At 37.2% G+C, this 16,345-nt stretch overlaps 1 protein-coding gene across 3 annotated transcripts in view; it reads right to left on the reverse strand.

Annotated features, from left to right (window-relative positions):
- SVIL (supervillin) overlaps window positions 1-16,345 on the reverse strand; it is a 281,250-nt gene that overhangs the window by 189,419 nt on the left and 75,486 nt on the right. Inside the window, exon 1 of one of the 3 annotated variants that reach the window (XM_056800913.1) lies at window positions 3,875-4,374. The exons of the other annotated variants lie outside the window; for them this stretch is intronic. The gene's annotated coding sequence lies outside the window, so the exon portion shown is untranslated. Of the gene's footprint in view, window positions 1-3,874; window positions 4,375-16,345 lie in introns of those variants that run through there. 3 annotated transcript variants of the gene reach the window in all.

Raw genomic sequence — 16,345 nt, forward strand, 5'->3', positions numbered from 1 at the left:
GTTCTCAGTCTTTCCTCACTATTATATTTTGCCACTGACAGAACCTCCCCTTTGGTGCTCAAATACCCTTGGATTTCAGATTGAATCCTGTTCAAGCAGGTAATTCATCAAGGGTTCAATACCTTAGGTCTGAAGCTTAGCTCCACTCTCTATGTGACTTTTGGACAATGACTTTTCTTCTCAGTTTTCTCATCGGATGAAGTGTCCTCTAAGGATAATGCTGTGTTCTTTTCTAGGGCAGGGGTTCTGAACTGGGGATCTGACAGATTTCAGAAGGTCCATGAATGCAAAGATAACCTTTGCTTTCTTTTGTAATTCTCTGCATTTTATTTTATGTAGTTATTCTGAGAAGGGGTCCATAACTTTCACCAGACTGCCAATGGGATTTATGATACAAAAAAGGTTAAGAATCTTAGGGACCTAGAGTAGGATCTTTACCAGAGTCCTTGTTGACTTTTTCTTCTCCTTTTAAGTGTCTTTCCCTTTAAGACTGTTCCCTAATCCATATTCATACTGTATTTGACTTTTTGAAATATCTAGAAATTGTTGGCTGTTGGAAAATTCTCCATGAAACTTCTGGAAGTCGCTTGAGAAAAGATGCTGTACAAATACAAATAAGTTCCAGATGAAATGGGACTGTCTCTCTGGTGCAGTGAAACATAATTTGGTCTTAAAAAGCTGAGTCCTTCAAATTAAAAGCATCCCAATAATTTTTATCTAGTGATGTTTTTTTTCTCCCCAAAGGATCAACACTCTCAGTCAGAATTCTGTGGATTAACCAACTGAATTATGTATGCATGGCTAAAACGAACATTTGGTGGTAATTAGAATAAATATGATAATGTTAATTCTCTACTATTTCAGAGCACAAACAACTCTTTCTGATCTTCTCCACTTACTTAGTTGACGCGAATACTTTTTTTGGCAAAGAAGTGTTAAGACCTAAATAAAATTTATGTTTATCACATTGCTTGTTATATGGATTAACTATTACAAAATTTTTCAGATAGCCTGGGCTTGCTTCTGCTAACAACAAATGATGAACCAATATATTGTTTCATTTTTAATTTGCATTGAAAAAAATGACATTATATTCCTTTTTATGTTTAATTTCATATTCAGTTTCAAATTCTCTCCAACCCCTTTTCTCTCCCTCAACCCTCTGAGAAGGCAACAAAACTAAAACTCATTACAAATATGTACAGACGTGCAAAACCAGTTTCTTCATTGGCCATTAAAATGATAAATATATTGTTAAAAACAAACAAAAAACTCTGCTGATGATATTCATTTGTCTCATGCTCTTCATTTACTATGTTCTCCCAGTGGTGCAACTGATGACAATACAGGTATTGATCCCAAGATTTTGACTTAGTTACTAAAATAATTGTTTTAGCTAAGGTTGGCCTCATTGAAGGAAACATTTAATTCACTGAAAAATCACAATTGCTTTCCTACGTTGTTGGTAGTGACAATGGTGATGATGGTGGCATGCAGTCTGTACTAATGTCCCATTTTCTACAAGAAGCCTTTCCCATTCCCCTCTTAAAAGCAGTGCCTTCTGTTATGATACAAAAAAGGTTAAGAACCTTGAGGACCTAGAATAGAATCTTTACTTGAGTCCTGGTTGACTCTTTCTTCTCCTTTTATGTGTTTGTTTATTTCCTAACTATTCTGTATATGACTTCCTTTATATGTATATTTGTAAGACTCTGAGTTCCCTGAGGGCATGGACAAGCATCTTCTTGTATTCCCAGTGCTGAGTATAGATCCTGGCACATAGTAGGTGCTTTTGGTGTTCTTCAGTCCTTTCAGTTTTGTCTGACTCTTGGTTACTCCCATGTGGAGTTTTCTTGGCAAAGACACTGTAGTGACCTTGTTGTGGTTATGGTTTTTCAGTCACATCAACTCTTCATGACCCCATTTAGGGTTTTCTTGGCAGAGATACTAGAGCAATTTGCCATTTCCTTCTCCAGCTCATTTTATAGGTGAGGAAATAAAGTAAACAGGGTTAAATGATTTGCCCAGGGTCACAGAGTTAATAAATATCTGAAGCCATGTTTGAACTTTGATTTCAAGACTAGTGTGCCACTGTGCCACTTAACCAACCTCCCCCCAAAAGACAAACTAATTTCTTTATCATTTTTCCCATATTCTATGAATCTATTTATTTTATTTAAACCCTTACCTTCTGTCTTAGAATCAATACTGTTTTTTCATTCCAAGGCAGAAGAATAGTAAGGGCTAGGCAATGGGGATTAAGTGACTTTCCCAGGGTCACACAGTGCCCCACAAGAAATCAGAAAGACCAAGCTTTCAGAGAATCTTGTAAAGGCTTGCATAAAAAGATAAAGAGTGGGGCAAAAATACTAATAAATTAATTCACACAATGATTAGAAAGAAAAAAACAATTGGTCAAAGACAGAATGAATGCTGAATCTCAAGGGGTAGATGGTGAAGCTTATCTCCAGATTCATAGAGAGATGAGGCCAGTAAGGGAGAAGGCAGATATTTTAAGACATGAGATGTGATAAATTGTTTGGCACGTCTGTACTTTACCTGTTGTAAGGAAGGGTTCTATTGGACAGGGGAGTAATAAGTCATGAAAATTATTTTATCTTCCCTATAATTATCCCTTCTAAAGATAATAGAATAATGACTATTATTAGTACTTTGGAATCTATACAAATAAACATCTAAACAAAAAAATAATATGCAATCCATATCTTAAATAATCATTACTTAGTAAGAGTAAATAACAATAAATTATATTAATAAATAACAGTAGACCATTATTTATTACTTATATAATATATAAATTATAGATCATATATAATATAAATCATATATAAAATATATAGTATAACATAATATAGTAAATATAGTCTAATATAGTAAATAGTAACAAGTTAATAAATTGAAACTTCATTATATTTATATAGTAATTTAGAATTATATAGATATATAATTAAATATAAATGTGGTAAAATTATAGCTATGTAGCTCTACTTATGTAGTTTAAATTTTATGAAGTACTTAAAAAGATCATCTCTTTTGATCTTACAACTATATGGTAAATACAACAGGTATTTTTATTCCTATTTTACAAATGAAGAAACTGAAGCTATCTTCTGAGATATCAAGTGACTTGTTCATGGTTCTCTAGTAGGGCTCAGAGACAGGATTTGAACCCAGGTCTTCCTCACTCAATAGAAGCTACATGAAGCTGCTACTAATTCTCCAACTTAGATGACAAAGAATCAAATGCTTTAAGCAGTTTCAGCCTAAGTCCTAAAGGGGAACAGTAGCAACTAGAACAAAAACAAAAGAGCTTTTCCTCTTAATGGTATTTTTAGTTTAGAAATTGAAGGTAGAACATGAGACATAAAGCCTGGAATACTTGACATGCACTGCCAATGAAGACCGAAGCTTTCCACAAGTTATGAGGCTGTGTATCTTCAAATCAGACATTAAATCACAGGTATAATTCTGATTTACATATCTACGTACTCCTCATTATTATCACTAATTTTCCCTTCTGAGCACGTTTCCTTCAGATTGTCAAAACAAGTTAGTAAAATACAACTGGGCTGTGAGTTTATTTGGACTTCTTAGATTACAGTGTCTTCGTCTTCGATTTCACAAACTAGCATATAGACAATTTACCCATCCAGGCTGTTTTCAGCAGAGTTCTTTCTCCAGGATGAAACCCAAAAGTTCTACCAGAAGCAATTTCCCCTTACCCTATCCCCAAATACCTCCAGGGTGTAGACTTAAAAAAAAAGTATTATTTCAGCTCCACAAATCCTTAGAACACATGCTCAAATGACACTGAAAATCTCTTTAAGACTTAAAAGGCACATTTTTCACTTACGTCCAATTCCTGTGCAATCCTTGGTCTTCTAAGTGAAAAGAGGAAAAAGTAAAGAAACACAAAAATCTTTATCCCCAACACACACAAGTTAAATCCTTTTCATTCTACTTCAGAAGGCCTCTACTCTATTATTTCAGACTTGTTTCAACAAATTCTACTTCCAAGGGCTCAACAAGAACACCGTGTCATCCCGGTGAAGATGATTCAGAAGAGGGTAAATTTAGCCCGGTACTTTCCAGCAGGCATGTATAGAGGCCAACTACAGCAAAGAGGCAAAAAGCTAGAGCCCTAAGTCTCCTCCTTGGAGCAAGAAGCACCAAGGCGTTATTGGACAGAGTCTTCGTTTAAAGGTCCTTCGCGGTGGCGTGGAGTCCTCAAGGCTGTAGCTCCTCAGTCTGGCTTTTGTGCTCCCATCCATTACTGGACCTCTCCACATGAAACTAGACGGTCTCTGCAGCCTCTGAGGACTATGCCAAATGCAGTGTGGCAACTTCACATAGGACCAGCCTTTTATGGGCTGAACAGTAGAGTGTTGATACCAGCTAATCTACCATAAATAGCTCTGGAAAGGCAGCCCAGGGATCAAATCAGCTGTTGCAACAAGCCCAGCTCTGTAGCTACTTCAAATTCAATTATATCTAGTCAACTTTATCTTTTCCTCTCTTTTATGGGAAAGGCTGGAAACACAAGTACATCCTGCAGAAAACTACACCAGGGTGACTTGGGTCAGGAAGGCAATTTCTAACGTTTTTTAAATTTTTAATAGAAAAAAAAAAAGATCCATGCTTATTAAAGGCTAAGTGTCTGAATGTGTCCTCCACCAATCCTCCCCACAAAAAACCCAAACTCTACACTTTAACATATTTTGGCATCAAGTACAGTAATGATATGCTATTTATAGAGGAAACTTACCAAAAAATCTAAAAAAGGAGAGAGAATTATACATCCACTCAACAGAACTTAAAATAATTTTTATAGGTAGCTTGCTGTTGCCAGCAATTCTAACAGATTTTGTCTTTAAAAATATATATTTCATTTATATGGGTATATGATTTGGGGTTTTGGTTTTAAAAGGTTAATGTATTACAAAAATGAATAGCATGGAATTGATTGATAATATATGTATAACCCTGTGAAATTGCTTGTCAACTCCAGGAGGGGAGAGAGAAGGCATATGTAACCATGGGGGAGGATGGTGACCAAGCCCAGAGATGGGAGGTCTTGCGTTCAAATGTGACCTCAGACATTTCCATAGCTGTGTGACCCTGGGCACGTCACAACTGCTTAGCCCTTACCACTCTTCTGCTTTGGAACCAATACTTAGTATTGATCCTAAAATGGAAGGTAAAGGTTTTAAAATATGTACTTGAGGTATTTAAAAAAATGAAGTTCTTCCTTGTACAGCAAGCATTTTTTTAAAAATCTGCATAATATTCAATATTGATCTTCATTTACTTAAAAATAAAATAAACTCAATAAAGAAATATTAAAGAATGTAAGGTACTTAAACTATGTGAATTTTAAAAAATAATGAAGTGAAAGGTTTTTTTAAAAGCCTGTTCTGTTCATGAACTGTTTTTAAGTCCTGAGATATCAAAGTATCAATATTAAACACAAAATGCTCAGGATTTGTACTGGGGTGTGACACTGATCTGCAAGATGAATAAGCTACTCCTGCAAATTTTATACAGATTCATGCATTTGTTTTTTCAGATTCCTTCTTTAGGATTTAAATCAATTTTTTGCTTTTTATAAATCTCTGGAAAATCTCTCGAATCCCAAAAGCTTGTTCCTTAGTTTATTTTGATAAAAGGGCAATGAGTCCATTGGGCAAGCCCTAGGCTCAGAGGATCAGAGTTGGAAGGAACTTCAGAATCCACTTAGTCCAAATTCCTTCTTTAAGAGATGAGGAAACTGAGGTCCAGGGAGGTTATGTGGCTTTAAGTTTTATTATTTAAATAATATAATATTATATTATATATAACTAGAAATATTATTTATTTTTAAAATGTTTAAATTGTATATTTAAATGCTACTGATATATTTATTTTGAAGAGAGAAAGAATAAAGCAAGCAGATTCTATTCTGTCTACAGGTTGCTTAATCCAGGCACTGAATTAGAAGGCTCAGGATTTTCCATCTCCTTTACATGCAAAAAGGCAGTTAGCCCATGGCAAACTCCCTCTCCTCCCCTGTCACACATACTCCAGGGCAGCTGTGATTCATTCCACAATTCCTACCCTTCCCTGCCCTCACCTCACCCCATTCCCTCTTCGTAGCTCCCATTACCAAGAACCACTAAAATGACTTGGTCCCCACTCACCACTGTTACCTGTCCCAGTCTTTTCTTTTTCCCATTCCAAACTATTATTCATTCCAAAGAGAAGGGTGCTGGACTCCCTCGTTCCTCCTCCTTTGTCTTTAGATTGTCCCTGTCTTCTCCCACAACCTCTTTTCACCCTGATGCTTCTCTGGGTACTCTCGCATCCAGTGTATTAGGAAATCTCTTCTGAACTTCTTATCTCAATCTGTCATAGAAATCACACAATCAAAGATCTACCTGGTTTACTGGAGGTCTCTTCCAGTTCTTTGACTACTTCATAGGTACCAATGAGGCTCTTAGGCTGTTACCTAGCTACAGACCATCAGACCTCCTTTCTAGTCATGTATATTCATATTATTCAAGAAGAGGAATAATAGGAAGGCTGTTGGGGAAAACACCTTTTCCTCAGAGAAATCTTCAAGGCTTAAGTTGTATGTAGGGTTATGTCAAAATAGACCCTCAAGCTGTATTTTCTTCCTTTCCTAATTGGTAGCAAGAGATTGAGCAAGACTGACCCTATTTTTAAGGAGATCTCTACAATCTTAAAGATGACTGACCACAGAGAACTGCATTTTCCCACAAGAACAAACTTGATTTGTATACACTCCTGTGACTCCCAGGTTTTTACATGCATTCCCTTCTATCACTTCCTTTTTGCCAAGGCATATAGTTGATTGGTCCTGTACCTAGCCAGAGTTCACTGTACTATAAAAACCCCGACTTGCCCTGTCCAGGTAGAACTCTCCTTGGATATTTCACCACAACTAAAAACACTTTTCTCTTTTAGCTGAACCTTTTTTTCAATGATGCACAATCTAATCCAATCTCACTAGCTGAGATTCTTCTCTCATCCGCTGAGGTCTGAGGTTGGAATACCCCTGAAAATATCTTCTATCTCACTTTTCCCCTGTTAACCATTGGTGACAAGATGTAGAACCTATCATATCTTTTCAAAGCTGTTTTAGTTACTTGGAACCTTTTCTTCTACTGAGCATTATGTCTAATGATTCACAACCATGTAGTATTGCCAAGAACGTACTGAGACTAAAAAATGTTTTTTATTTTGTTTTGCAGCAGGGGGCAACTTGAAATCCTTGAAAGCATTGCACAATTCCCCAAACTGGATCCAGCTGGGACCCCACCTCAAAAGTGAATTCTCATAAAAGTATGTCTATTCCCTTTTCATGTATTCATTAAGGATATATTATATAACTCATTTTCATAATGCTTTCACCCAGCAGAATATAAAGTCCTTAAAGGGAAGGATAGAGTGTGTATAGAAAGTATAGTACAAGGAAAATTAAGCAAAGAAAGAATCCTAAGAATAATATATCATAATAATAGCTAGCATCATATAATACTTAAAGGTTTGAAGAATATTTTATAAATATTATCTCATTTTATCCTCATTTCACAGAAGAGGAAACTGAGGCAGACCGAGGTTCAATGACTTGCCTAGAGTCATACAGCTTGTGTCTGAGGCCAGATTTATCATTACAACAACCCTGAGAGGTAGGTGCTATTACTATCTCAATTTTACTTAAGTGGAAACTAGAGTTTCATGGAGGAGCAAAACAAAGATGAGAAGGATTCTGAGAGGCAGAAATGATGAGCTTATATTTCAGTCTTATCTTGACCCTTGGCCATCATGATTCTTCATTTGGCAAGATCAACTGTATACTAGAAAGGCAATCTACAACCTGGTCCTTTCCTAACTTTCTGGTCTTCTCTCTACTTATACCTCTCCTTCCCCTTATCCCTCCAATCCTCAACTCTCTTCCCTAGAAATTATAATCTAGAAAGATTCTAAACTAATCATGGCTGATAAGTATGAGGGAATACATTATACCAACAGAAAGGTGAGCCATACATACCTTTGGAAGGGAATCTAACCTTTAAAGAGTCTAAAGAAACGTAAGAATTGCATCTACCCACACTGTAATGCTACTATACATGTATAAATGCTTGGATACAATAACTCAGAGAAATTTCATCTCTAAAGGGATAGAGATATGGGTATAAAGACATGTGCAACACTTCCTGGAAAGATACACAAAGACCTGAGTTCAAATCTTGCTTCATATACCTACTAGCTGTGTGATCCTGGGACAAGTTATTTAACTTCTCTTCTCTCTGTTGCCTTATCTGTAATTGAGAAATTTGGAGTTTACAGGCAATTAGTTCTAAATGTGTGATACTACAATGTGTTCAAGAAAATAAGCAGCAGATAAAAATTCATGTACCTAAGAAAGGTAACAAACAAATGGGAAAGATGTCATGAATATCAAAATTCTCTGATACAATCATACCCTTGTTAGAGAATCTTGATACATAAAATGAAGTTCTCATTAATATGCTTTCGTGTGCGTGTGCGTGCACACGCGTGCGTGCGTGTGTGTGTGTGTGTGTAGAGTTAATAGCCATTCTCCAATAGAGAAATGGTCAAAGGATATGAACAAACAGTTCTCAAAAGAAGAATTGAAAACAATTCCAGGACTACAAATAAGTATGTTCCCAATCACTAATTAGAGAAAGTGTTGCTTATTGTTGTTAAATTGTTGCTTATTGTAATTTGTTGTTGCAAATTGTTGTTAAAGTTTTTCAATGTGTTTGATCAGTTATACTGATTTTTTTCCCTCTCTAAAAATATGGCTTTGGGAGGGAAAAAATAGTGGGATAGCCAAGCTAATGCAAGAAATAGAAGACATTAAAATAAAAAAAAAAAGAATGGCTTAGCACTGCATTGTCTAAGCAAACTGACTTATAATATGTAATATTTGTACATATGACATTCTATTTCTCACCTCCTTGCCTTTGCCAAGATTAAACACCGGCTTCCCTTCGCCTTCTTAGGATTCTTTCCTTCCCTTTTGGAGAGCAGTAAGGGCTAGGCACTTGGGGTTAAATGATTTGCCCAAGGTCACATACCTAGGAAAGTGCCTAAGGCCACATCTGATCCCAGGACCTCATGTTCCAGCCTTGCTCTATCCACTGTGCTACCTAGCTGCCTCTCTGGCTTCCTTCAATGCTTGGTCCAAGGGTCAGTTCCTCCCTGAGGCTTTTCTTAATTATTCCCTCAGGCATTCATTCTACCTAATCCCCTCCAAATCCCTTGGCTGTATTGATACATGTACATGTGGTTTCCCACATAGAATGTAAGGTACTTGCAGACAGGGGGTTTTCTGTTTTGTCTTGAAGCTGCAGCATCTGGCACACAGCAAGAGCCTATTCTAGGCTTGGTGCCTGATTGATTAATTGATAATGCCCTTGAGTCCTCACTCAAGTTTCCATAGCATAAAAGCCAAGATTCAAACACCCTCTCAACTGTCACTTTGAAGAGTGAAACTAATGTATGTATGCTGATGCTTTATTTTTAGACAAGATTAGCTCTGGGGAATGTTGTGCAATGCAATAGATGAGAACAGGCAAGCTTCATTTCTGAAGTTTGCCGAAGTGAGACGAGATAGAACATCAGGGACAAAAAAGGAGTCAAAATTGTATACATTAGCCTCTTGTGTCATTTGTTCAATTCAGAAATGTATTCACATCTTATCCCTGGCTCACAGCCTTAATATTCTTTTTTTCTACGTAGGAATAGGACAACAGAAGAATGGAAACAATCCTCTTTGCTCTGCAGCAGGGGCAAAGATATGAAAAGGTTTGTTCTTAATACTGTATTATTTGATTTCTAACAGGGTTTGGCAGCATTGGATTTTTCAAACTTCTTTCTTTATTCCTTTGTCCTGACAATCCTAGAATGCCTTCCCTTTCACTGTCCCAGAGCAGTGGAATAATGAAGGTTAAGAATAGATACTCCATTCTGTACTAGTTTTGGCCAAATATGTCTGAAGAGAGGCATGGCTATGACCTTGATTTCCCCTTTGGGATGAATGGGGAGAAAGTCAATCTTGGCCAGGCCTAACTTGATTTCTTCATCTAGATCAGCAGGGCTATTGGAAACCTCTGATCAGGCATGTGGTTTTTCCCATCATCATGAAGTACTAGAAAATATTATCCACCTCCTCATCGGGGATGTCTTGGGAAAGGCTGAATAACAAGTTTCCAAAATTATATTTAATGACTCAAAATGCTGAATGAATTTGTCTTTGATCAGTGAGAAACATCATAAGTCAATAAATGTATTGTTTATTGGCTTATTGATCATTGCTAGCCAGACTGATTTTTTCTTTTCAGATCCTAGTCTTGGAATTTTTACTTATCACAGGTAATAGTTAAATGGTCTTTGGAACTGCCTTGACACTCACTAATCAATCTCTCTTCTGCTGAAGCATCTATTTCCATAGCAACAAGAGGTCAGGAAAGGAGGAAAACAGTTGTCTATTCAACTGCTTCTAGGTTCCATTGTTCTAACTTGTAGATGGTAATTGAAGAGAGAAATTAGTGAACAGAATTCTTCAGATTCTCAACTCCAATGTAGGAAAATGCTAGAATATTAGGAGCTGTACCCAGATGGATATGTCACCTCGACATACTCCGCTGAATCCCCCTCCCCACTAGGATTTCTGAATCTCTTAAGAGAGGGCAATATCATGTGCATGGGTTTTCCAGCACCTGCCACCAAATGATGAGTCTGAAGTGTTCTCCTGTTCAGGTGGATGAGGTCTGAGTTTTTAAAAAATAGCTAAGTAACATATTATTTGAACATATAAAGCTATCCTATCTCACAACTCTAACAATTGGTTGGTTTCTTTTTGAAAGTTAAGGAGAGGGGGAAGTTAGGTGGCTCACTGGATTGATAGCCAGTCCTAGAGACAGGGATGTCTTGGGTTCAAAGACATTTCAAGACATTTCCTAACTGGTGACCTGGGCAAATCATTTAATCTTCATTGCCTAGACCCTACCATTCTTCTGCAGTGGAATCAATACACAGTATTGGCACTAAGATGGAAGGTAAGGGTCAAAAAAAAAAAGTCAAGGAGAATTTTATTAACTCAAAAAAAAATCAGTGGGGTGGTCTGAAGGTCACTGCTTGGTCAGTTGATCAGAGTGCCAAACTCTTCTTTCTCAGGCTATTACTCGATGGCAATTGGCATGTAGCAAAGCACGATGGGAACACAAAATATGGCTTCATAGTTCAACTGAAATATAGGATTTTGGGGGGTAAGCTTGGAAAAAGAGTGTGTGATTCTTGGCACTAGGTAGGCTAACCTTTCATTGCTGGATTGACAATACTTTAGTCTAGTCTCAGAGACTTGAAAGTAATGTGAGATGTATATACTGTGATATGCTCTATTTAGGTTATATAGATAGGTCTAATAACATGGGAACACTCTTCTCTTTAAAATGGTAACTGAGTATATAACAGAACTAATCGACATTGTCTGACCTTTCTTTGAAGTCAGAACATTTAAGTATAAAATATTATAGGTTTGGTATAATAAAAATACTATAGAGAGAAGAGATCACTTGAAATTTCCTTTGTATGTTGTTAGCTTCCCAAGGTCTCCATAAACATTTTTCTGTAACTCCCCAAATTTCCAATTGAGATCCAACAAAGCTAAGAGCAGCATGCAAAATTCCCAAACTGAAATTCTGGCAATTTTGGAATTAGCACTTGGAAAAAAAATAAAAAGAACTGAAGTTGCTTCCTCTGGAACTAGAGTTTCTCTCCATGAATCAAGAAATCAAAACATGGAAGTAGATGGAAATATAAAGCAGCAAGTTAGGCTGGGACACTGGGCCCACACAGGACCCCCACTTATAAAGCAATGATATTCCAAGTGGTGCACTTTTCCTGGTTTGGAGCTCAGGATATATTTTCCCCACTTAGAAACTGGGTTATAAAAGAATGTTAGGTTCATGGACCAGTAACTCTGCAAATCCAAGACTTTCCCAATCTACTTCTATTATGATGTTTGTCTCTGAGTTCTTTAAGTTTTGAATGAGGACCTAAAAATTGACTATCTCTGTCATCCATGCTTCAGAATGTCTAAGTTCATTGTCTTCTCATTAGAGGATTGGAAACTAAATAATATAAAGCCATCTACTAAGGCAAAGAGGAGGCTGTTCTCTAATGGTGGAAGGAATGTCCACATGGATGGAATCATCATGGATCCTGGAAATAATAAAATCAAATAAGTAGTTGAATTCTAAAGCCTAACCAGTTACAACCACATTTCCAGAAGAAAAATATGTTTGTTCTCCTTCAGTTCATCAAGGACATAGCAAACCCTGTTTAACCCTTCTCATACCACTCCTGCTCCCACCAGGTGGACCTCCTTTCCCCCACTAAAATCCAAAAACTTGAGACTTGATCCTCCAGTCCAACTTGGAGTCAGAGTTCTTCAATCTATCTCCTCTGGCCTCTGTGGTCCTCTATTTAAAGATCTTTTTCTCTTGTGTCACCTCCCCTAAATTTCACGTCTACCAATCACAGCAGACACTCTCTCCAGGACTGCCTACTCTTTAGTTCACACCTTTTTTGGTTAGATTATACCTTTTTTTGGTTATATCACACCTTTTGTAGTTAGTTCACATCTTTAGTTAGTTACTTTTTTGTAGATTAAAATGGGTAGATCTACTTCAAATACTGAGTTAACACTTTAGGGGATTAAAGTCTAAAAATAGACTGGGGATTACAATTCAATCTTTCCAAGAACTAAGTACCTTCATTGTTACAATCAGAGGATTACAATTTAATCTTCACAATCCCCCCTGATGATCATTGGGAGATTAGTCTCTCCACTGATCGTTTTTTAACAGAATCATCTTTTACCCTAAAAACTTCTAACTACAGATGTATAAAATATTTCACCTTCTAAGAGGAAATTACAATAGTTAGAGAGAAATAGAAAAGAGAGAAATGTTTTGCTAGGCGCATTGACAAAGAAACCAAATTAGGGGGCAGTCCCCTTTGGCATAAAAGAGTACATTTACAATAAATGTCCAATCCCCTTTTGTTCAATCGATTGCATCCAAAAGTTCATTCTGGATCTTCTGGATGCAGTGTAGGTTTCTGCAAGCATCTTGTTTTGAAGAGTTCCTTCTCTGGATTCAAGAAGTTAGCAAACTTCTTTTCCTGAAATTCTTCTCAAACAAAAGTTTAAATATTGGATTTTTTAAATAGAAATACAATACAGCAGTGTTTAGGAACTTTATCCCACCAACAGCTTACTGAATGGTAACTGGCTTCAGGAGCAGGGGCCAATAGAAATAGGAATGACTCTAGTGACCAGGCCAGGGTGACAGAGGGAGGGCACCTTTCCCCGGATGAGGAGAGTAGAGAAGGAAAAAGGGTAGTTGACCTAATGGAAGGGCCAGGCTGGTAAGAGTCAGTGGGGAGAGAGAAAGAAATCCTTAGCAAAGAAGAAAAGGAATTCACGTGGTTACATCCACTGGAAAGATGAGTCTCTGTCTCTTAAAGGGTATTCCTACATGCTGTCTAAATTAATAACTGTCTGTACTGAATGTAGTACTTCCTTGACATTTCCCTTGAAATGACCATTTTTTTAAAGAAAGCAAGAAACCAATCCATTTCACAGCATGGAGAAAGGAGGTTGAATGGCTGACTGGAGACAGTATCCAGGCAGCTAAGTAGACTCAGGCTTGGCCACCTTAGCCAAATTCCTGAACCTTTCCAAGCTTCAGTTTTCAGGCGCTGCAAGTCAATACCTACTTTCTAGACTCCAAACGTCCTCATTTGTTTGACTCTACAAATACACTGGGTGCTTTTAATCTAATGGCATTTCATTAGAAAGTGGGAATTACCCCTTAGGGATCATCTGCTGTCAAAATACATTTATGAGCACTAATATCTTTGAAGAGTTGGAGTGAAAAAGATAAGGAGTTTAGAATATAAATCTACTTCCAGGCTATGTATTTAGAAGGCTGTTAGTAAATATTCCTAAATTTCTGGTTTGACATTCACCTGGAGTCCATACTTGTATCCTAAGGGGGCCCATAATAAATATGGCTGCTAAGATCAATACCAAGATGGAGACATTTTAAGGGAATTTATTCTTTGGACTCTCTCACTGCCCCTTGTCTGTGGTGATTAATTTCTTATCCCTTGGCCATACCATATGCCTGGCATAACCTAAAAATACATCATACATTATTTAAAATTCATTTCCTGTGTGAAGCTTAAGCAGAATTTGATCTCAAAATCCTAATCTTCCCCCTCAAAGGCTATTGTCCTAGTAAATCAATTACAAACATATTTATAGGCACTTGTGGAGATGCAAAAAACTCCATGCATAGGAAATTTGTTGGTGTTACCATTAGTTAGTCATTATTGGGTTTTTTCTCTTTGTCATTATTGTTTATTTTTGTATATTGCAACATGCAAGGAAAAGATATCTTCCCTTGTAAGAATATATCCTCTAGCCAAGAAGAGTCAAGAAGGAAAAAGCAGGTCCTTCATCGATATCTTTGGTGTTGCCCAAGGGCTTCAAAATGGGCAGATACAGCACTTTCTCACCTGGAACCTAGCACTACTTTATAGACCAACAAGCAACGGTGCAGATCCCCAGTGGGAATCTAGCAGATAGTAATGACAGTAATCTCATCCTGGACAGGAAGAGGCATAAATCATCATTTCGAGATCTAACAGAGAGCAATGTGATTAAAAACAAGGAGTCTTCAATGGCTTTCAACAGAAGCCTAGCAATGTCCACCAGCTTAGTAACAGGAAAATAACTACTTCATGTATACCAAAGAAGAAGAGGGTGAACAGGGGCCAAGGCATTCATTTTTTAGAGGGTCACATTCAGGAGAATAATACCGCACAATGGGATCAAATGAGATAATTTTAGTAAAGTGCTTAGCACAGTGCCTGGAACAGTGGCTGCTTAATGAATGCTTTCCCTCCTTCTTATTCCTTTTCCAAAGCTGTATCTGTGACTTACAGATGATTGGCAGTTAGTTGTACTAGGACTCTCATCCTTACCCTGGCTTTAAACTCTAGCTAACCTCTGCCCAGCTGACTTTGTGATCTTGGAGAAAGTCACTTAACCTTTCTTCTTCTTAATTGTCTAATTAAGAAAATGAGAAGGTTGGACTAGATGCCTCATGAGGTCCTCTTCTAGCTCAAATGTTCAGATGTCTACATTACTTAACCTTTGAGTCTCAAGAACACTAAGGTCTGCAGAAGCATGGAGATCCTCAAAGAAAGGCATTCAAACACCCAGTGCGTCATATGGAAAAAAAGACATGCCAGTAGGAGCAAGCAAGGAGATGGGCAACAGTAAGCATGGAGAAATCCCTATTCTGCCATCCTGCCTTTTTTAAAAACCACATCACAGAAGTGGGCAGGAAGTCAGATTTTAGACTCTTCTTCCAACCTTGGAAAAAAAACAAAAAACCAAACCTCTTTTGTCCCATCTCCAAGGGACCACAGCATGAGTGGGCTGGGAAAGTTGCACATGGCACTCCCCAAACTGAACTATCACTTGGCTTCATAATTCTTGTGCACAGCTGCATTCAATTTTCTGTCCTTGGGGTTTTTAAAGGAACATTTCTTCTAAGGCCAGGATTCTCAAGTTTTATGGTTATACAATTCCCTCCCAGGGCCAAAGAATGCTCAAAAAGTCTTAAACCCAGCAAAAAAAGTTAACAAGAGTATCCAAATAAATGTGAACTCTAAAAGAAAAATCACCCCAATTCTTAGAACTATAGGACCACAGATCTAGGGATGGAAAGGATCTCAGTAGCCATCTAGTTCAATATTCTCCCTCTACAGATGAGGAATGGGCCCAGGGAAGTAGCTGTTCAAATGTACTTTTATCCACTTCCAAATCTCCATGTCCTGATAGTACACCAATTATGGTAAAAACAGAGGACACAGAGGGCAAGAAAAAGGAGAGTCATCATCATATTCTTTGTTATATATAATTCATTATATATAAGATTTCTGACTCTCACTCTACAATGAATACTACTTTAAAGAAGATGAATAATGGGGCGGTGAGAGCTAGGCTTAAATTTGGGAGGATATGAGTTCAAATTTGTCCTTAGATGCTTCCTATTATGTGACCCTGGGCATGTCACCTACTGCCTAGCCCATCCCATTCTTCTACCTTGGAACCAATATTTAGTATCAATTCTAAGACAGATGATAAGGGCTTAAAATTAATTAATTAATAATAAAAGACAAATAATTCTTAAATATTAAATATATTAAATTCTTA

This window comes from Monodelphis domestica, chromosome 5, assembly GCF_027887165.1.
Source record: "Monodelphis domestica isolate mMonDom1 chromosome 5, mMonDom1.pri, whole genome shotgun sequence".
Lineage (NCBI taxonomy): Eukaryota > Metazoa > Chordata > Mammalia > Didelphimorphia > Didelphidae > Monodelphis > Monodelphis domestica.